The sequence below is a fragment of the Pongo pygmaeus genome, chromosome 16, assembly GCF_028885625.2.
Source record: "Pongo pygmaeus isolate AG05252 chromosome 16, NHGRI_mPonPyg2-v2.0_pri, whole genome shotgun sequence".
Taxonomy (NCBI): Eukaryota; Metazoa; Chordata; class Mammalia; order Primates; family Hominidae; genus Pongo; species Pongo pygmaeus.
The window spans coordinates 82923675-82947827 of NC_072389.2; the positions used below are offsets into that span (position 1 = coordinate 82923675).

The following is a 24153-nucleotide window of genomic DNA, read 5'->3' on the forward strand; positions in this document are numbered from 1 at the left end:
TCCACAATCTACAATGAACTCCAACAAATTTACAAGAAAAAAACAAACAACCCCATCAAAAAGTGGGCGAAGGATATGAATAGACACTTCTCAAAAGAAGACATTTATGCAGCCAAAAGACACATGAAAAAATGCTCATCATCACTGGCCATCAGAGAAATGCAAATCAAAACCACAATGAGATACCATCTCACACCAGTGAAAATGGCAATCATTAAAAAGTCAGGAAACAACAGGTGCTGGAGAGGATGTGGAGAAATAGGAACAATTTTACACTGTTGGTGGGACTGTAAACTAGTTCAACCATTGTGGAAGTCAGTGTGGCGATTCCTCAGGGATCTAGAACTAGAAATACCATTTGACCCAGCCATCCCATTACTGGGTATATACCCAGAGGACTATAAATCATGCTGCTATAAAGACACATGCACACGTATGTTTATTGCGGCACTATTCACAATAGCAAAGACTTGGAACCAACCCAAATGTCCAACAATGACAGACTGGATTAAGAAAATGTGGCACATATACACCATGGAATACTATGCAGCCCTAAAAAATGATGAGTTCATGTCCTTTGTAGGGACATGGATGAAATTGGAAATCATCATTCTCAGTAAACTATCACAAGGACAAAAAACCAAACACCGCATGTTCTCACTCATAGATGGGAACTGAACAATGAGAACACATGGACACAGGAAGGGGAACATCACACTCTGGGGACAGTTGTGGGGTGGGGGGAGGGTGGAGGGATAGCATTAGGAGATATACCTAATGCTAAATGATGAGTTAATGGGTGCAGCACACCAGGATGGCACATGTATACGTATATAACTAACCTGCACATTGTGCACATGTACCCTAAAACTTAAAGTATAATAAAAACATAAATTAAAAAAAAAAGAAGTTAAATAATTTGCTGGTTTGTTTTTGGTACAACAGAAGATGGTGTGGGATACTGAGTTATGGGAAGCTCTGACTGTCTTGGGTTTCAACTTAACATTCCATAGATGAAGGGTTAGTTTTAGGATATAGTTATATCCTATAATACAAAGCATACTAACTGGCAATATGGAGCCACAGTCCTGCATTTAATCTCTTGAACATTTTAAATTACTCCTATTCCCATGTTGTTTTATAGCAGAATTGATTTCTAAAGAAAAATACTCCTTGCTCATGGCTCTCCTTATCAGAATTTTGTGCACTCTGTAACATCTTTGGTTGTGGCAGTCCTGTTTCCCTAATAACCATTAATGTGCTGTGAAAGATGAAAACTTTGAGTATGTAGTGTATATGCTATTAAATTGTGAATTGGTAGGATGTATGTAACAGCTTATGAACATTTGAAGATGCTTGATAGCCAGTACTTGATAGCCATGTAAGGAAACTCTGCCTCCAAATTTTAAGCTGGAAAGTCACTGGAATAACTTTAAAAAAGAACTACAACACATAAGCTTTTTAGATTCTTGGTACGTATGTTAAGAATTGTGTACAAATTGACATATCTGTGGACTGGTCCTCAACACAACCAACAAAATCTCAATTATGAAAGAAAAAATGCTTACAGTAGTTTTAGTCATAATTGCTAAAACTTGAAGCAAGGAAAGTGAATGGACAAACTGTGGTATACCCATACAACAAATACTATCTAATGACAAAAATGAGTTACCAAGCCAAGAAAAGACAAGGACATAGAAGAACCTTGGATACACATTATTAAGTGAAAGAGGCCAATCAATCTGAAAAGCTAGATATTGTATGATTCTAAATATATGACATTCTGGAAAATGCAAAACCAAATGTTGAGATAGTAAAAAGAACAGTGGTTGCCAGGAACAAGGGGGAACGGAGGAATGAATAGGTGGAGCAGAGGGGAATTTTTGGGCAGTGAAACTATTCTATATGATACTATAATGGTGGATACATTACACAGTTGTCATTATACATTTGTCAAACCTCATAGAATGTACAACAAAAACAGAAAATCCTAATGTAAACTATGGACTTTGGTTGATAAAGGGGTTCTAACAAGAAAACCATGTTTTACATTTCCAGTGAGGCTTCCAATTTTTCTTTCAAGACTCTCACAGTGCTCCTGCTCAGCTCCAGGCTCATACAAGTCTAGGAACAGGTTGGGCTAAAAACAGATCCGTGCTACTCTGAAATAAGGGACAAGGCTCTGAGTGTGGCTTTTCCCCAAGACTTTCAACAGAGTTGGTGAGAAAATCCAACATTAAGCAAACTGTGCTTTGCATCTGCCCGTCAACTTAAATCTGTTGCTTTTATCTTTATAGCTATTATATACTGTGCTTCAAGTACTACTATGTATGACGCATCTTTAATTCAATACAATAATCTTGAGGGGCAGTAACTATCATCATTTTAGTACATTTTAATAAAATGGTGGATTGAAGATATTCAATTCCTTGCCCAATGCTATACCACTTTTAAGTAGTATGCTGGGATTTGAACCCAGGCCTGACTCATTACAAAGTCCCACTCAACTCTATGCAATCATGCTGTTTCTATAATCTTTGTTAACCACACATCTTCTCTAGTTTCTGATCTCAGGACATCCCATTCCTCTCTGTACTTGACCACTCCCTTGTCTAGAGTCACTAGTATCTTTGGGAAAACGATACTGTCACTCTCAGTATTGTTTCCACAGGACTTACATCAGTGAGGCCAGCAACTTCCTCTTAGGGTGAATTTTATGTTCATCCTTTCCTCTACTTTCTTAATTACAATGCTTACATTAACTAGAAGAACTATCAATTCTAGGCAATGTTGTATAGGGAAAAAACACCGTTCTTCCTGCCAAAGTAAAAAAGTTAGGAAAATGACACAAAAAAACCAATCTTCTATTTAGAATAAAACAATATAAAATGATGGGTTATAAAACAGCTAAAGCCTAATATGTGAAATGTGTGAAAATACCTGGTTTTGGTAAGACAGAAATATGTAACTGTAGAGAACTAACTCATTGGTGAAAAACTGAAAGAATGGCCTAAGAAAAATAGGAAGTCATGACCAATTATTAAATAATAATATTTGTCTTTACCACCTCCATTACTGCTTTGTATAGCAGCAATAAAACATAGATGTTATCTAAAGGGTTTCTTTCCATTGTACTAATTTTTGAAAGACTATCTCCAGTCTGTTCTTAACTATTTTTGGAAATTAGGAAAGATTTGTCTACAGACTAGCAAGTAAACTGACAGTATAGATTCAACTACTTACTGGCATAATGGGAAGCCAGGAAATGAGTGTTGAAAAAAGTTCTATACAAAGAAAATTGAAACCAGATCTAAAAAAGTCTAGTCTAAGATAACCCTTTTATGTCTCTTTTTTAATATAAAAGAAAAAAATTGTTTGTGACATATAAGAGAGGATATAGAAAGTCCAAGATTTCCATATATGTACCTTCAGCTATTGAGTCTAAACACTAGCAAGCGGAGATTTTCAAAGTGACCCGAATGAAGTCAAGACACTGCATCCATTTTATCCTGGGCTTATTTCTTTATCCTTCAGGAAAAGATGTCTTTTATAACAGAAACTATCAAACAAGCTAACAGATGGCAAGGGCACTGAATCAAGTCTAATTTGGGTTGAATTCAAATTTGATTATCTAGAGACATGAAAGCAATATACCTATATTAGCATCAGATGCCTAATGCTGATAAAAATGTTATGGAAGTATGATACAGCAGAGAGCTTTCTGGACTTAAAAGATCCCTTTGGGCTAACTAGTTAGAAAACTCTGGCAAAGTCACAAATTCCTTGTGCCTCAGGATCCTTTACCTGCACAATGGGATGATAATAACTGGTCTTCCTTTCTATGAGATGCTGAGAGGATACAATGGAATATTTTTAAAATTTTTTCTTCACTGGGTGTGGTAGGCAGAATAATGACCCCACAAAGATGTTCAAATCCCCAGAACTTGTGAAATTGTTACCTCATATGGATTCTCCCTTAGAGCCTTCTGAAGGAATGCAGCCCTGCCAAAACCTTGATTCTAGCCCAGTGAAACTTATTTCAGATTTCCGGCCTCCTGAACTCCAAGATAATAAATGTATTGTTTTAAACAATTACGTTTATGACACTTTGTTATAGCAGTAATAAGAAACTAACACACTAAGTTTGGTCTCAGCTCTGACACTTTCCCTTTCTATGTATCCCTGGGCCAGTTATTTATGTCTTTGAACTTTAGTTTCCTCATCTGTCAAATTAGAATTAACAATACCAACTACCAGTTGTTACAGAGATCAAATAGGATAACTAAGTGCTATAGCATAAGTAATTAAAAATGGTAACTATCCTTATATTTATTTCTTGTTATACTAAGGCAATATAATGCAATTATTTTTACACAACCTACATTCAACTTATCGTTTCCATATATACCAGAGATGTATATTAAAGCTTCTATCACTAAAGTTATTGGTAATATATTGATGGACAAGTCATTAGTTTGTTCTTGCAGATCATAAAGTTGAAGTTCTTTTAGATCTCAAAGTTCCCAAAGGGAAGAAGCAATATATATGTAATTCATTTGAAACCCAGGATTTTAAATCCAGTAAAAAGTCCATTTTAAATCCAGTAAAAAGTCGAGACTCTGCATTGATTTTGTCCTTAGATTACCTCCATATCCTTCAGGAAAAAGTGTCTTTTAAACCAGAAAACTTTTGATGACCAAAGATAAAATTTAAATAGGAATCTCAAGGAATAGGAAGAGAAATCATTGATTAAGAAAATAAATTCAGGCTGGGCGCAGTGGCTCACGCCTGTAATCCCAACACTTTGGGAGGCAGAGGTGGGCAGATCACCTGAGGTCAGGAGTTTGAGACCAGACTGGCCAACATGGTGAAACCCCATCTCTAGTAAAAATACAAAAGTCAGCCAGGTGTGGTGACAGGTACCTGTAATCCCAGCTACTCGGGAGGCTGAGGCAGGAGAATCGCTTGAACCTGGGAGGTGGAGGTTGCAGTGAACCGAGGTTGCACCAATGCATTCTGGCCTTGTGTGCTCAGGGGGACAGAGCAAGTCTCTGTCTCAAAAAACAAAAACAAAAACAAAATTCACAAGGAAGTTTAATGATTTGGTTTTTTAGCAATATTCAGCTAGTTTATGTCAAGAATGATTATCTCCAGGGTTTTCTACTTCTAGATCTGTGCTATTTTATTACAGTAGAGATCAGCAAACTATGTCCCATGGGTAAAATCTGGTCTGCCATCTCTTTTTGTAAATAAGGTTTTATTAAAACAGGCAAACACATCCATTCACAACTGCCTATACCTGCTTTTGTGCTACAAAGGCAAACTGAGTAGTTGCAACAGAGACTATGCCCTGTAAAACCTAAAGTATTTAAAATTGGCCCATATACAAGAAGTATACTGTCCCTAGTGTTACAGCATATTACTTCTCAAGGCATGTAAGTTTATTTTATCTTATAAGGTGTTTCAAAACAATAGATTTTTATTTTTTTTTTTATTTATTTTATTTTTATTTATTTATTTATTTATTTTTTTTCTTTTATTATTATTATTATTATTATTATTATACTTTAGGTTTTATGGTACATGTGCGCAATGTGCAGGTAAGTTACATATGTATACATGTGCCCTGCTGGTGCGCTGCACCCACCAACTCGTCATCTAGCATTAGGTATATCTCCCAATGCTATCCCTCCCCCCTCCCCCCACCCCACAACAGTCCCCAGAGTGTGATGTTCCCCTTCCTGTGTCCATGTGTTCTCATTGTTCAATTCCCACCTATGAGTGAGAATATGCGGTGTTTGGTTTTTTGTTCTTGCGATAGTTTACTGAGAATGATGATTTCCAATTTCATCCATGTCCCTACAAAGGACGTGAACTCATCATTTTTTATGGCTGCATAGTATTCCATGGTGTATATGTGCCACATTTTCTTAATCCAGTCTATCATTGTTGGACATTTGGGTTGGTTCCAAGTCTTTGCTATTGTGAATAATGCCGCAATAAACATACGTGTGCATGTGTCTTTATAGCAGCATGATTTATAGTCCTTTGGGTATATACCCAGTAATGGGATGGCTGGGTCGAATGGAATTTCTAGTTCTAGATCCCTGAGGAATCGCCACACTGACTTCCACAAGGGTTGAACAAGTTTACAGTCCCACCAACAGTGTAAAAGTGTTCCTATTTCTCCACATCCTCTCCAGCACCTGTTGTTTCCTGACTTTTTAATGATTGCCATTCTAACTGGTGTGAGATGGTATCTCATTGTGGTTTTGATTTGCATTTCTCTGATGGCCAGTGATGGTGAGCATTTTTTCATGTGTTTTTTGGCTGCATAAATGTCTTCTTTTGAGAAGTGTCTGTTCATGTCCTTCGCCCACTTTTTGATGGGGTTGTTTGTTTGTTTCTTGTAAATTTGTTGGAGTTCATTGTAGATTCTGGATATTAGCCCTTTGTCAGATGAGTAGGTTGCGAAAATTTTCCCCCATTTTGTAGGTTGCCTGTTCACTCTGATGGTAGTTTCTTTTGCTGTGCAGAAGCTCTTGAGTTTAATTAGATCCCATTTGTCAATTCCCACAGCCAATATCATACTGAATGGGCAAAAACTGGAAGCATTCCCTTTGAAAACTGGCACAAGACAGGGATGCCCTCTCTCACCACTTCTATTCAACATAGTGTTGGAAGTTCTGGCCAGGGCAATTAGGCAGGAGAAGGAAATCAAGGGTATTCAATTAGGAAAAGAGGAAGTCAAATTGTCCCTGTTTGCAGATGACATGATAGTATATCTAGAAAACCCCATTGTCTCAGCCCAAAAGCTCCTTAAGCTGATAAGCAACTTCAGCAAAGTCTCAGGATACAAAATCAATGTGCAAAAATCACAAGCGTTCTTATACATCAATAACAGACAAACAGAGAGCCAAATCATGAGTGAACTCCCATTCACAATTGCTTCAAAGAGAATAAAATACCTAGGAATCCAACTTACAAGGGATGTGAAAGACCTCTTCAAGGAGAACTACAAACCACTGCTCAAGGAAATAAAAGAGGATACAAACAAATGGAAGAACATTCCATGCTCATGGGTAGGAAGAATCAATATCATGAAAATGGCCATCCTTCCCAAGGTAATTTACAGATTCAATGCCATCCCCATCAAGCTACCAATGACTTTCTTCACAGAATTGGAAAAAACTACTTTAAAGTTCATATGGAACCAAAAAAGAGCCCGCATCGCCAAGTCAATCCTAAGCCAAAAGAACAAAGCTGGAGGCATCACACTACCTGACTTCAAACTATACTACAAGGCTACAGTAACCAAAACAGCATGGTACTGGTACCAAAACAGAGATATAAATCAATGGAACAGAACAGAGCCGTCAGAAATAATGCCACATATCTACAAGTATCTGATCTTTGACAAACCTGACAAAAACAAGAAATGGGGAAAGGATTCCCTATTTAATAAATGGTGCTGGGAAAACTGGCTAGCCATATGTAGAAAGCTGAAACTGGATCCCTTCCTTACACCTTATACAAAAATCAATTCAAGATGGATTAAAGACTTAAATGTTAGACCTAAAACCATAAAAACCCTAGAAGAAAACCTAGGCATTACCATTCAGGACATAGGCATGGGCAAGGACTTCATGTCTAAAACACCAAAAGCAATGGCAACAAAAGCCAAAATTAACAATAGATTTTTAAAATGAACTTTCAGCAAAGTATTAAGGTTACACAAATAAAGGAATACTGTGGCTTGATGTACCATATAATATTAAATATGGATGAAATTCTGGGTAGTACAGGTTCTATGGCTCCACTAACATACCATGGAGGTGAGTTCAATTCTGGCTAAATAATGTTGATTTATTAACAGCAAAATTACTCAGCATACAAATGCTGAGCAAAATAAAATAATGACTTATGACTGCTATAATTATTATTCAATAAAAGTGACTGTAGGCCGGGCACGGCGGTTCTTTGGGAGGCCGAGGTGGGTGGATCATCTGAGGTCAGGAGTTTGAGACCAGCCTGGCCAATGTGGTGAAACCCCGTCTCTACTAAAAATACAAACATCAGCCAGCCATGGTGGCAGGCACCTGTAATCTCAGCTACTCGGGAGGCTGAGGCAGGAGAATCGCTTGAACCCGGGAGGCACAGGTTGCAGTGAGCCGAGAGTGTGCCATTGCACTCCAGCCTGGGAGGAAAGATCGAAACTCCATCTCAAAAAAAAAAAAAAAAGTGACTGTAAAGATGTTTGATCATAATTTATATTCAAAATTGATCATGATTAAAAATGCAAAATACTGTTTTCTTCTCTGGTGTTTTCATAAAACATTTATTCATTATTATTTACTGAGTTCCTCATCTTATCCTTTTATAAGACTCATACGTTATGTTTTCTTTATGATCAAGTATGGGAAAGAACTAATAACTATTGGATATGAAGATGTTCTAGAAACTAAAATATATAATCATTGAATTTTCAAAATAAACTTATAAAGAAAGATTTTTCATTTCCATTTTATAGATGAAGAAACAGACTCAGGGAAAGTGAACATTCCCTTCGAGGTTAAGCTATTAAAGCCATTAGGGTGCCTGGGCTGGGAATTCAGCCCAGGTTTTTTAGTGGCCAAGGTTCTCTTTTTAGTACTTTTCCTAGTTTATAATATCTCAGATTCAATGACCTCTTTGGTATATTTGGTATAGAACTGTTGGTCCAGTTAACTACTTGTTCCAGTTATTTGGATTTAAAGCTCCTTTTGAGAAAATAAAAAATTAGCCTTGCTTACTTGGGGAAGTGGAATAGCCCTAACTTTGGGAAAAAAGGTAAGTCAGTCTCCCAAATTTTAAAATAAATATTAACTCTGTTATTTATACAACTGTGTCATCTAAAGCACATGGATCTCCTCTGGACTCAACAAGACAAAATACAGACACACCGGAGACTCATAAGAGAATTTGATAAAGTTTTATTCAATCAATTTTCTTTCTAAAGTTTGCTTGTTCCTATTCAACAGAGGCCAAAGGACATTTTATTTATCTGCTCCCTTCACTAAACTCTATACTTGTATGTAGGTCATCTATAAACAACAAACCAGGGCAATGTTATCTCTAAAGTCCTATGAAAAAGTCATAAATTAATTCAGATTTAATGTTATGAGCCTGGCTTTTTATAAAGAGTGATATGAGAAACATCTCATATCAGAGAGCATCTCTAGCTCTTTTACAAAATCCCAGCCTGAGATATCTGAATTCTTATACCTGATGTCCCTTATATAAGGATCAATGTAATACCTCCTAAAGTTCAGTGTTAGCAAAAGTGAATTTTTCATTTATTAGCAATAAACATCTTTTTAAAGGAACACATAAGCTTGAAATCTGAAAAAAAAATCTTTTGAATAAAGAAAACTCTGAAAGATCATAATTCCCTAAGCTGAATGTATTCTGAAAGCAGTATGTTTGCAGTCAGAAAAGACTGAAATCCAATTAACTGGAACCCTTCATTAACTGGAATAATGTTCTACGCAATGCTTTTGAGAAAAGGAAATAGAAAAAGACATGCAAAAATTAGGCTTTGGGAGAATCAAGGTAAAATAAAAAATGGTCCCTATACACAAAGAAATTAGCCTAGTAGGGGAGTAGAAATATATAAATAAAATGACAAAACACAGAAAATGATAATTAGGACCCTAAGATTTACAGATAAAGAGTTCTGGGAGTTCAGAGATCATTTCTACATGGCTTCCAGTAGAAAAAATAAAGGTTCTGAAAACAGATGGCAGCCGGACGCGGGGGCTCATGACTGTAATCCCAGCACTTTGGGAGGCCGAGGTGGGTGATCACGAAGACAGGAGTTCAAGACCAGCCTGGCCAAGATGGTGAAACCCCATCTCTACTAAAACTACAAAAATTAGCCAAATGTGGTAGCAGTTGCCTGTAATTCCATCTACTCGGGCAGCTGAGGCAGGAGAATCACTTGAACCTAGGTGGCAGAGGGTGCAGTGAGCCGAGATTGCACCACTGCACTCCAGCCTGGGCAACAGAGTGAGACTCTGTCTCAAAAAAACGAAAACAAAAACAAAAAATAGGTGGCACAAACCTGGGCTTACATGATGAACAGGATTTATTTATTTTCCTTCTTGTTTATTAAGACATTATTTACATACAATAAAATTCACCAATTTTAAGTGTACAGTTTGATAATTTTTGTTATTTGTATACAATTGTATAACCAACATAACAATGAAGATATAGAAAAATTCCCTCACTCAAAAAATGTCCTTGTGTCCCTTTGCACTTGATCCCTTCTCCCTAACTCCTGGCCTCAATAACCACTTTAATCTGCTGTCAGTCACTATTGCTATTCCTTTTCTAGAATTTCATATAAATAGAATTATATACTACATAGTAGTCATGTTTGACTTGCCTCACTTACCATGTTGTTTTTGAGATACATTGATCTTGTGTGTATCACTATTTTGCTCCTTTTTATGGCTAGTATGATTCCACAGAATGGATACACCACAATGTATTCTTCACCAGTTTTCAGCTATCATGAATAATACTATTACAAACATTCATGAACACATTCCTGGGTGGGCATGTGTTTTCATTTCAGTTGGGTAAATACCTTTGTATCAGTCCATTCTCACACCTCTATAAAGACATACCCAAGACTGGGTAATTTATAAAGAAAAGAGGTTTAGGCTGGACGTGGTGGCTCACGTCTGTAATTCCAGTACTTTGGGAGGCTGAGGTGGGCAGATCACGAGGTCAGGAGATCGAGACCATCCTGGCTAACACAGTGAAACCTTGTCTCTACTAAAAATACAAAAAAAAAAAAAAAAAAAAAAAAAATTAGCCGGGCGTGGGGGCGGGCGTCTATAGTCCCAGCTACTCCGGAGGCTGAGGCAGGAAAATGGTGTGAACCCAGGAGGCGGAGCTTGCAGTGAGCCAAGATCGCACCACTATACTCCAGCCTAGGCGACAGAGCAAGACTCCGTCTCCAAAAAAAAAAAGAAAAAGAAAAGAGGTTTAATTGGCTTATAGTTCTGCAGGCTGTACAGGTTTCTGTTTCTAGGGAGGCCTCAGGAAACTTACAATCATGGCAGAAGGCAAAAGGGAAGAAAGCACATATTCATATGGCCAGCAGGAGAGAGAGAAGTGAAGAGGAAGGTGTCACACACTTTACAACAACCAGATCTCTCATGAGAACTCTATCATGAGAACTGCAATGGGGGAGTCCTCCGGCCTCATGATTCAATCACCTCCCACCAGGCCTCTAACACTGAGAATTACAATTCGACAAGCGAATTGGATGGGGACACAGAACCAACCATATCAACCTTAAAATGGAATTGCTAGGTCAAATGGTGAGTTGCTTAACTTTATATGGTATTACCATATTGTTGTTTTACAAAGCTGTGTACCATTTTTGCATTCCCACTTGCGATATATGAGAATTCCAATTGCTCCATAACCTCATCAACACTTGGCATTGTTGGTCTTTTGTTAAAATTCACATTTGTCAGATAAGTGATGTTAAGCATCTCCCCATGTGCTTACTGACCATTCATATATTTACTGTGAAGTTCATGTTCAAATCATTTGCCCATTTTAATCTGGGTTTGCTTACTGAGTTGTAAAACTTCTTCATGTATTCTAGATACAAGATCTTTATCACATAGGCTTTGCAAAAATTTTCTCCCAGTTTGTGGATTGCCTTTTTAATTGTCTTTCGAAAAGCTAGTTCCTAATTCTGATAAAGTATAGCTATCCCTCAGTGTCTATGGGGGATTGGTTCTGGGACCCCTGAGGATGCTCAAGTCCTTTATATGAAATGGTATAGTAATTGCATATAACCTATGCACATTCTCTTGTGTACTTTAAATCATCTCTAGATTACTTATAAAACCTAATACAATGTAAATAATTGTTACAGCACATTGTTCAGGGAATGACAATAAAAAGTCTGTACATGTTCAGTACAGACACACCAACCTTTTTAAGAAAAATATTTTCGATCTGTGGTTGGTTGGTTGAATCTACAGATGCAGAACCCATGGCTATAGAAGGCCCACTGGACATTTAAACAATAACTTCTTTTACTTTGTGCTTTTGATTCTTTTTCTTTTTTTGAGATAGAGTCTCGCTATGTTGCCCCTGCACCTAGCCAATGATCTTTTTTTTTTTTTTTTTAAATAATTCTTTTTTTTTTTTTTTTTATTATTATTATTATTATACTTTAGGTTTTGCCAATGATCTTTTAAAGAAATCTTTGCCTAACACGTGTAACAAACACATTTCCCTATAGTTTCATGTACAAGTTTAATAGCTTTAATTGTTACCTTTAGGTTTATGATCCATTTTGAGATATATTTTATATTTATATTTATTTTTGTCAATACCAGACTGTTTTGATTACTACAGCTTTACAGTAAATCTTGATATCAAGTAGTTTGTCTTCCAACTTTACCAAAATTGTTTTAGCTATTTTAGGCTGTTTATCTTCCCATATAAATCTAAAATCAACTTGTCCATATCTTCAAAATACCTGTTGTAATTCTGATTGAAACTGCAGTAAATTTATGTCTATTTGAGAAGGATTGCCATCTTAAAAATTTTTGAGTCCTCTGATCTATGAAACAGTACACTGCTCCATTTATTTAGGTCTTCTTTAGTTTCCCTTTGGAACGTTTTGTATTTTCAGTGTATAAGTCTTTAATATGAGGGATCTTCGAAAAGTTCATGGAAAATGTGTATTGTGGAAAAACTGCATGGATTTCAAAATTTTTCTGCACCAAATAAATTCATACTAAGTTGTGATAGCATGTCTGAATGGGATCTAGTTTGAGGTGTTAAGAAGAGTAAGACATCAGTTTGAAAAGAGTCCCTATCAGAGAAACATTAATTCTGCTAAAATTGAAGCAAGAACAAACATCAACTTTACAGTAAAGCTTGGGTGGAAGCATGGTGAAGTAACTGATGCCTTATGAAAGTTTATGGGGTCAATGCCCCAAAGAAATCAGTAGTTTACAAATGGGTAACTTCTTTTAAGAAGCGACAACACGAGGTGAAGATAAAGCCTGCACTGGCAGTCCATTCACACTAATTTGTGAGGAAAAAATTAATCTTGCTCTGCCCTAATTGAAAAAGACTCATGATTAGCAGCAGAAACAATAGCCAATACCATAGACATCTAATTAGTTCAGCTTACACAATTTTGGCTGAAAAATTAAAGTTGAGCAAACTTGCCACTCAACGGGGGCCAAAACCATTACTCCTAGATCAGCTGTGGACAAGAGCAGAGATTTTAACGGAAATTTTAAACAAGTAGGATTGAGATCCTGAAGTGTTTCTTCGAAGAATTGTACAGGAGATGAAACACAGCTTTACCAGTATGATCTTAAAGACAAAGTACAGGCAGGGTGCGGGGGCTCACACCTGTAATCTCAGCACCTTGGGAGGCTGAGGCAGATCATTTGAGCCTAGGAGTTCAAGATCAGCCTGGGCAACATAGTGAGACCCTGCCTGTACAAAAAAAGAAAAAAAGAGCTGGGTATGGTGGCATGCACCTGCAGTCTCAGCTGCTCAGGAGGCTGAGGTGGAAGGATCACTTGAGCATGAGATGTCGAGGTGGCAGTGAGCTGTGCCACTGTACTCCCCAGCCTGGGTGACCAAGAGAGACCCTGTCTCAAAAAAAAAAAAAAAAAAAAAAAAAAAAAAGGGCAGGTTGTGGGGAGCACAAAGTACAGTTGAAGCAATGGTTACCACGATGTGGAAATGGTCCATTCAAAGCAAAAGCGGACTGGTAGACAGCAAAGGTCATGACAACGGTTTTTTGGGATGCTCAAGGCATTTTGCTTGTTGACTTTCTGGAGGGCAAAAGAATGATAATATCTGATTATTATGAGAGTGTTTTGAGAAAGTTAGCCAAAGCTTTAGCAGAAAAATGCTTGGGAAAGCTTCACCAGAGAGTCCTCCACCACAGCAACGCTCCTGGTTCATTCTTCTCATTAAACAAGAGCAATGTTTTGACAGTTTTCATTAGGCATCTACCTCATAGTTCTGGTTTGGTTCCTTCCGACTTCTTTTGGTTTCCTAATCTTAAAAAAATTGGGCAACTCATTTTTATTCAGTTAATAATGTAAAATATACCTCAATGATGTGGTTAAATCCCCAGGACCCCAGGTTCTTCAGGGATAGACTAAATGGCTGATATCACTGCTTATAAAAGTGTTTTGAACTGGATGGAGCTTTTGTTAATAAATAAAGTTTATATATTTTTTCATTTCCACAAACTTTTGGAAGTCTCTTCATATTTTCTGTTAAATTTATCCTAAATACTTTGTTTTTTGATGCTACTGTAAATGGAATTGCTTCTTAAAATTTCATTTTCCAAATGTGTATTGCAAATATATAGAAATGAACTGATTTTTGTATATTGACTGTGTATAATGCTACCTTGCTAAATTTATTTTAGTATCTTTTAAAAAATTCCTTAGCATTTTCTACATATATGATCACATCATCTGTAAATAAGGCTAGTTTTAATTCTTCCTTTCCAATCTGTTTGCCTTTATATTTTGCCTTATTGCACTGGATAAGTCTTCTAGAACAATGTTAAATAAAAGTGGTAAAAGTGGACATCCTTGCCTTGTTCCTGACATTAGATAGAAGGCACTGAGCTATTCATCATCAAAGATGAATATAATGCTATCTGTAGGTTTTTTTGGTAGATAACCTCAATCAGGTTGAGGAAATTTCTTTATAATATTAAAGTTTCCCCGTTACTTTGATATAAACATTTTATCATGACAAGATGTCATTTGACTTTGTCAAATGTTTTCTTGCATTTATTGAAATAATCATGTTTTTTTTGGTCTCCTATGTTCTATTAAAATGGTGAATTATGTTGATAGGTTGTCAGATGAGATGTTAAACCAACACTGCAACCCTGGGATGACTGTATTATTCATTTTATCTATTGTTGGATTTAGTTAGCTAATATTTTGTTAAGGAATTATGCCTCTATTTTCATGAGGAACATTGGTCTTTAATTCTCTTTTCTTTATTTTTTTTTTCTTTTAAAGAGATGGGATCTTACTATGTGTCCTAGGCTGGAATACAGTGGTTATTCACAGGCACAATTATAGTGCACTAAAGCCTTGAACTTCTAAGCTCAAGTGATCCTCCCGCCTCAGCCTACTGAACAACTGGGACTAATGGCACATGCCACTGCACCCAGGTATATTTTGCATTATTTTTTTTCCCAGTTTCTCTTTTCTGATTCACTAGACCAGAAAGGCTATACGTTTTTCCATGTGTGGGCCATTGCTACCCATTTCACACTGCACAGACTGCACTTAGTTCCTGGTTGCAAGTGAGTGTGGGGGTGGTGTGGAGAAAGGAATGACATATTAAACTACTCAAGGAAAGGTATGAGGGTAAGAAATCATATGAACAGTGAGATGCAGTGAGATGAACAATAATATAATTTGAAGTTAGGATTAAATCATGTAAATTGTTGAATACCAGCTAGATCTAAGAGTATGGCTAATAAAATATATATTTTAGACAGAAGGATAATATAATCATATCTATATTCTAAATTAAGATTAATGTATGTATACTGTATATAATGAACTGCAATACGGACAATGACTGGAGGTAGGAGAATAATAAAGAGGCAGTTCCAGAAGTGCAGGTGGGAGGTAATGAGGTTTTAACTAGGCTAGCGGCAGAAAGAATAGAAAGGAAGGATTGGCAATGAGATGATTCAGCAAATGACTGATTTAGAAATTTTTCAATAATCTAAATTATCACAAAAAGATAAGATTTTTATGGTTATTTGGCGGGAGTGTACACATTGTTTATTTAATAGTGAGGGCTATTATACAAGCAAATCAATGTAAAATAATTTCTTTATATGTATGAGCATAGTTAATTTGGTAAACAACAGACAATTACATACTGTGATTATAAGGACTTTAGTATCAGTTAACATATAGTAGGTACTCTTTAGTCAGGATATACCTATATAGGTGCTAAATTAAAAATCAACCTTATATCTCAAATTTACTTCCTAGTAGAGTGTAATGCTGCCATAATTGCAAGCCTAATTATGGGGTTGTCCATACTGCAGTCCCATCAGTACTCATACAACAAAGGGTCGGGCCTGTGAAGACTGGAAAAATAATAAAATATCTTTTGATTGAGATACTACAAAAGCAAAAATGGCTTTCTGGCTACCACTACTGCAAAGAATAAAACTCAACTGAAAACAATATGTAGCAATTAAAAAGTACTCATTATCTTCAAAACACACTTTTTAACTAATCGAGACTCTAAATTCATTGGTTCTACTATAATTTTATACCCTAGTAATTTTATATGCTAAAATTCATTTATTAATAGGCCATACTTTAGTTGAATAGTTAAGTAATTTTATTTTGACTCACATGAAAATTTTTAAATATATATTGAGAAGCATGTAGACATCAACATTTCCTCCCTCTTTCACAAAAAGAATTCACAGATGTTAGCAATTTAGGTATGACAAAAGCAAAAGATACTTTGTTTTTCAAAGTGAGGCAAGATGGGAGGAAGAAAAGATGGTCATAATTAACTAGTAGATAAAAGAGTAAAAGTGTGCTCCTCAATGAAAAGACTGTCAGTTAAAATTCTTCATGAGAAACTTGGTAAAAAATGATGCAGCCTTGGTAAAATTATTTGGCTTTAGAGAGTTGATTAACAAAAATGTACCATGCATTGAGGTTTGATTTACTTAAAAGTTGCAACTTTTACTCAGAAGCTTCAAGGCATTTCAGAAAAAATTAAATGTCTTTTAAAAGTTGCCTTGTTACCACTTAGATGTTACTTGACTACCCAATACATCCCTTTTATCAACATATGATTGGAGCTGATAGGTATATGAGAAATTACCTGAGATACCTTAGTAAAAATAATTATAATGTTGCCAATACAATAGCTCACTACAATTCATACAAGTTAAAATTCAAAAAAAACGGTGAGGAACCAGTTAATCATCCATCAAACTGCTTTTAAAATAGGCAATATGTATCAAAACATCCCCAGGCAAAAAACAATGAAACAAAGTAAAAGCAAACAAAGTACATTAAAAATTCACATGTCTTTTCATCTTGCAATTAATTTCTAGGAATTTAAATTAAAGGAAGGCAATGATATGTTCAATGATTAATCTATATGCACAAATAAGTTTCCTCAGATATTTCTTATGTGTTATTTATGACAGGGAAATGACAATCTATATGCCTCATAGATAGTATAGCAATAGGAGAGAATATTATACAGTTATTGAAATGGAGATGATTACTTAGTTGAAAAATGTTCATAAAATATTACTAGGTTTAAAAAGTAGATTAGAAACTAAATACAGAAAATCCTAGTTTTGGTAAAAACAATGTATATAAACTTAATAAAAAAGATTGAAAGACTAATAAATAACAAGATATTCAATGGAAATGTGTGTCTTCCAAGTATTCTACTATGAGGATAGAATTCATTTAATATTTATTGTTTTCATAATCAGAAAAAATAAGTTCGAGTTACTAAAAAACTGTAGCATATGCCCTTTACCCACATGCACACCTCTAGATATTCTAGGTCTGATGGTCATACATAAACTTTCCACTCTGTCATTGCAGTTGTGAATGAGCCCAGCGAAGATCATTTTAACATTTATCACATGGTCAGTCACTTGGGAGGAATTATGTAAAATTATTATGAGTTTGAGGACCTAAATGATTGCCCTGTTGTAGACCAACACTAAAGTAAGACTATGGGTGTCCTAGGCAAGATTTCTTCTCTAGAGGTGAGAGGGTAGTGCATTAACCAGGTTTTATATTAAATGTCTTCATCATTTGTGAGCAGCCAGATGGTTGGTAATACGTGTAGATATTTTGAAACACAGGCTGGCTGATTTCAATTAGCTTTGAAGTGAGACAAATGATAGTATTGCTAAGCCCAGGGGTACTGAGAGAATATTTTCTTACAGATGAATATCCCATCAACTAGAGTTCCCATTTATATAATATAGCTAATAGGTTATCCTGGAACACATGTGCTGTTGGAAAAAATCTCTTTTATGAAGCACCTAACTGGGCAAACATTTTATGCACACTATAAGAAAACCAGTTAATGTGAGAGAGAAAAAGGAATTAAAAAAACCATTATAGCCTATATGCTTGTATTTCAGAATGTACTAAGAAGTTTTGTGAAGGATTTTGGCTGCAAATAAAAATACTTCTATGATAATCTGCAGGAATTTTGGGCCAAATCAACGGCTCTGCCTGAAAAGATTACTAACCAAACAAATGTTGGCTTGCCCAGGTTTAGCATGCAATGCCAATTTTAAGTCGTGCTCCTCAAGGTGCCAGCTGTGTTCCTGATGATTCTCCTCTATACTATACTCAGAAAAAGAGTACAGTAAGAATGCCATTACTGGGGCATATCTTGGCCTCAAAAATTCAGGTGAGTTAGGATGGAATGGAATTAATTCTTTTTTTTTTCTTTTTCAAAATAAAGTTGAGGATCTAAAATTTTTCTGAATCACAGGAGTTCTAATGGACATTCAGAAGAATGATTTGACCCAAGTTTTCCAAAGGAATCTAATGAATAATTTTTTAAAACATGAAGTAAAGTAGAAGCATAAAAAAAATGAAAACATACGTTTAACCTTTTTCTTTCATAGAAAACAAATCACAAAACTTGTTTCTCCTTCTTTCTCTCTCCTTGTTTGCTGCCTTACAAATGAAATGCCTCACATTGAGAAAATTAAACAGTTTTTAATGCTTGTTTCATTCCACTCAGTGACAAGGATGCTTGTTATTAACTATTAAATGCCTACTATAATGCAGACAGTATACTATCCAAGTGTTTCATATATATTACTGCTAATCACTAATTATCCCAATGACCTTATGCATTTTACAGACTAAGGAATTTTCATTTTATTTTTATTTTATAGACTAAGGAATTGAGAGTCAAATAAATTAAGTAACTTGACCAAGGTCACACAGGTTCTACTGCAGAATCCATGCTCCTTTCACATAATGATAGTTAAGTGGGAAAATCTCTGTTAATCAACTGGTCTTGGTGATTGATTTTTCTTGCAAGCAGAAACAATGGAAGGCTCTTCTGGGTCCCATCACTATAGCCCTCTGGACAAACTCCAGACAATGCTGGCCAGAACTCCCAAGAAAGCATGGAGTTCCCACTAGTAAAAGGGCATGTCTTCCAGAGGCTATTTTCTTTGCCATAGAAAGCACAGCATCATGAAATAGTTCAAAATGGCAAAATGAAGCGCAAACAGAGCTAATCTTACAGGCAAAAAGTCAAACAGAGTAAGAAGACAGGTGACACAGGTAACAAGGACAACTATTTAGACTTTTGCCACTCAAAATGCAGTCCACGAACTAGCAGCATTGGTAATACCTGCGAGCTTGTTGGAAATGCAGTGTCTCAGGCCCCACTCCAGATTTAGAATCAGTCCGTGCTTTAGTATGTAAATGAAAATTTGAGAAGCAATAATTTTAATTATAATTAAGTCACTAGTGACTAAATGATGGCCAAAACTGGTCTAAAGAGCTAGAAATTAGCCTATAGCCAACAAAGCTTCCAGAAACAAGATATTCTAATGCATTTCCCTCATTTGATTAATACTGTAAATTGTGAATTCACTTGCTAAGAGCCCTTTTGAAGCAAACTTGGAAGTCATTATTCTATTATTTCAGTTCTACCTGGTAAGAACTTAGTTTCATTTGCACCTTTCACTAACTCACGCACAGCTTCCACCCGAGTATAAGAAAAGCAGCAGCACATGTTTAGTAGAGTTTTACCTTAGAGTAATCAGAGCCAAGATATGTTTTGTGGGGATAAAATGCATTTGTAAGCCAGAGCTGTCTTCACCAAAATTCAAGGTTTTCCACATGATTTAACTATCATAGCAAGCAATCTGTATATTACCCCACAAAACACATTTTTGTGTGTGTCGACAGTAGTCTCTAATACTGTGGCTAGTAGAAAGGAGTTATGGATTATTTTGTCAAGACAAAAGTTCTTGTAAAAATAACTGACTTAAATAGCAAGCCAATACTCAAACAATTAGACTAGTGGGAAGAATGGTAATGCATTTGACCATAGAGAGAATACTTAATTAAATCTGCTAAGTAATTGATTGATGATACTACCACTGTCCTGTTATATAAACTAAAACATCAAATCACTGTTGGATCCCTCTCTTCACTGAAAACAGTAGCTCTGCCAGATAGTTAAAAACAATTTCTGGAAATATCTGACCAGATGATGAGTTAATTTTGAAGGAAACCAATGGCCTCATTTGAGAGATTTTTTTTTTTTTTTTTTTTTTTTACTTATTTATTGCTTACATTTGTTAGGTTTAGAAAACACTCATATGGAAAAACAATGAAGACTGCTGTCAAAATCTGTCCCTTTGGTTATATTTTAAGAGAATCCTCTTTTAAACAAATTTTATTCATTTTCTTACTTTTTTGGACAGGGTTATTCTCTATCTCTCATAATAATTTAAAATATCTGAATCAAAATCCTCAAAATGTTTACAAAATAAGTAGTAGTTTTTTTTTTTTTTTTTTTTTCTACTTTAAGAATCTAACCAAAGGAAAACAAATTCAGACCAAAAGACTGAGATATTTTCTGGTTTCTAATTAGACTCTTCTACTTTATAACCTTGTTAACTAACATTCTTAACATTCTATAACAAAAAGGGCTGAAAAAAGGTTGGTTCACACAGATACCACCATAATGCAGGAAAAGGATTTGTGATAGAATTCAATGTTCACATTAAATAAAGTTTTCTTAATTATCTAGTTTTTACTAATACACTGTTCTTTTGTCTGATGGTGCCTTTCTTTCTGTGCTTTCTTTTCTCTTGCACTGACAGTCAACCTTGCTTAGAAGAGGACTGATTTGTCTCTGACTTATCAGATGGTTAAAGTCTGCCTTATTTGAGTAAGCTCTTTAAAAATGCTGTTTTAGAAAGGCCAATTAGTTCTAAACAAAGATATTCAGTTCAGTAAGCAACTCCTATAGAGACACTTCCTACAGAGATAAGCCAATATTTCCTGTTGTGCTCTAGTGTACAAAGGGGCAAAGGAAGCTGTAAGTGAACACACACTGTATCAGCTGGAGTCCCCAGAATTTATTTCTCACAGCACTTACGGGAGATTTCCACTGAGCTGCTACACCAGCATTTTCTAGAATTTTGCTGAATTATTTCATTTGTATGGAGAGAGGTGTTTCAAAATATATCCAAGCTATCATGAAATCTGGATGATTTTTTTTTCTCCTTGGTGATTTTTGGTTTTGCCCATCTCTTTCCATTTCCACAGTTCCACCTTTCACATTTAGTTTGTTCTGGTGGTCTCCTATCTAATGTTTTTGCCTCTAGGTCCTCCCACTCCATCCATATGCAATCACAAATACAATGTTCCTCAATTAATTTCATCATGTAACTTGCTTGTTCAAAAATTTAAAGTAGCTCCCTATTTTTCAGCATATCAAACCCACATTTCTTAGCTTAGGTTTCAAAATCCTCCACATTTCAAATCAATGGTTATTTTACAGATGAGAAAACGGAGGCACTTTGAAGTAACTTGCCCAGGGTTACATAGTTAAAGGAATTGAGATTTCAGCTCAGGCAATCTGATTTCAGAGTTTAGGCTTTCAAATACCACACTACATTATTCCTGTTAAGAGTTTGGTGTGTAACTGTTACGTTGCAATTGCATTGTATTTGTCTCTAGATATTCCCCCAACCACATTATTCTGAGACAGTATATTTCATTTGTATGTTCACACAAAACCTATATATAGCAGACAATTTATTTCATTAACTGGTGCTATACTAGAATGGTTTTTCAGATAAACCATAATGCCAAGATTGCAACTGCTTGGAGTCAAAGATCGATAAAGATATAGGTGGTTAAAACTGTTTCCATCTATTTATATCCTCATCTGCTGCAGTTTCTGCTTAAAAATAGTTGTGACATGAAATTTTCCTATAAGGTGTTCTGGTCCAGAAGTAAGCAATGGTGCAATCTGGGCAAGACTTTCTATAGATGTGTGTGTGTGTGTGTGCATGTGTATAATTTATATATATATGACAATTCTAGAAAGAAGTAGAAAGGGTACACCAAACATGAAGTTATGTAATCTCTAACACTTGTAATGTTTACATTTGAAATATTTAATATACTCTCTGTTTTTCAATATATGACGAAACATACAGTCATAAAGAAATGGCCCCTTCGCTGAGAAGATATTGTGAATGTGTATTTCATAAGAGAATGCAGCTAGCCATAGTCTTGTTAAATGCTAGGCAAAGTTCATGTAAATTAAATGTTTATGCTGAGCATTATGCTCTAAGTATTTAATCAATCCTTAACCAAGAAAAAAAAAATCAATACTTTCTTTTTAATTCTGTCAAAGTAATGGCAACTGAAAATAAAGGGATATATATATTACACACACATACACACACACACATATATATCTGTGTAATGTAATACAGACAGGAAAGACCATTACCAGGAAACAGAACAATAGTTCTCTTTTCTCTTGTGGTTTTTTGCATTACATTATCAGTTAAATATTCTAAAGATATTTCAAGAAAAAAAAAAACCCTGTCTTTGATATTTGATCTGAGATGTTTGAAAAGAAAATCTGAAACATTATCATTTACAAATCCAGACACTGACAACATAAACATATAAAGATGAAGTTGCCATGATAACAAATTAGGTATTCATATGTTTCACTGACAAAAATCCATTGTTCTATGGTTTTGCAACTGGTAAGTTTATGTCCCAAGTTCATGATATACCAGTATATCTGTTCTTAATATAAGACAATGAATAACTTTGTAACAGGGTCCAGAAATAATTAGCCACTCCAGAGAGTGTTGTGGAATTTGAAAACCGAGATGCCATGTATTTTCTCTGACACTGTTTTCTGAATAGTCCAAATAAAAACTTGGAGGAAAGTTCAAAGCCCAAAATAAATCTGTCTAACGAAAAGACAGCTTGAGGAAGTTCTGCATATTCCTCTGGATGCAGAAAAGAGCTACTGTGAGAAGCACCTCACTCTTCATAAGTCAAGATGAAAACTGAGGATAATGTCATGCTACCAGAATAACAATAGTTACCGCTTAACATATGCCAGGTACTTTTCATCTACTGTTTCCTTTAATCCCTCTACTTCCTTATAAAGTATTACCACCCCTATTTTATAGACAAGGAAACTGAAGTTCAGAGAGATTTAGTGATTTGCTCATAGACCTAGGACTGGATCATACACTTAGATCATGGTATGTCCGAACTCTGGACTTAGATCTATCTAGCTCCAGAGTCTACAATTCTCTTTTACTATATGGCAGTCGTCCTCAACCTTTAGTGCCTGTCACAATCTGTAATCTTTATCAAAATACAGATGCATGAGTTGCATTCCCATAGATCCTAAACCAGCAGGTCTGAGAGGGGGCTCAAATATCTGAAACAGTTTAGGTGCTTCTGATGTATATCAAAGGAAGAGAACTTGTATTTATTACTAGACTGGAAAAACAAAAATGGCAATCTAGAATAAGTTTATCATTTTGTAATTACTTGTTTTTCAGCAAATTTACCATTCTCATTATATATTTTGTAGGCATCCATTAAATCATCCCATTTTCTAACACATGACATCCCTAAACAAATAAGGGGGATGGAGTAGTATAAGTAACACAGAGGCACATTGACTACAGTAGGAAGATTAAACAGGGGCTGACGGTTTTCTACCCATAATATGAAAATGAACATCATACAGAGGAGGAAAAGTAGAAGTAAGAGCAATATTGCTCTAATATATTAATATAGCACATACTTAGGATTAGACCAAGAAGAATAAAACCAAATAAATATACAGAAAACAGCAATTTAAAAGAGTTCTGGGCTTAATCTTCAGAAGTTTACAATTTATAGAAATGAGATTTAAACACTTTAGATACAACCATCTCCAAAATGTTTTATGCTGTTTTGCTGCAGAGAATAAATAAGAAAAAAGTCCTATGAGTTAATAATTTTTCTAGTAAAT

At 35.5% G+C, this 24153-nt stretch overlaps 1 protein-coding gene across 50 annotated transcripts in view; it reads right to left on the minus strand.

The window, feature by feature from the left end:
• The window catches only part of PEAK1 (pseudopodium enriched atypical kinase 1), a 319366-nt gene that overhangs the window by 107113 nt on the left and 188100 nt on the right, over positions 1 to 24153 (minus strand). The window lies entirely within an intron of this gene.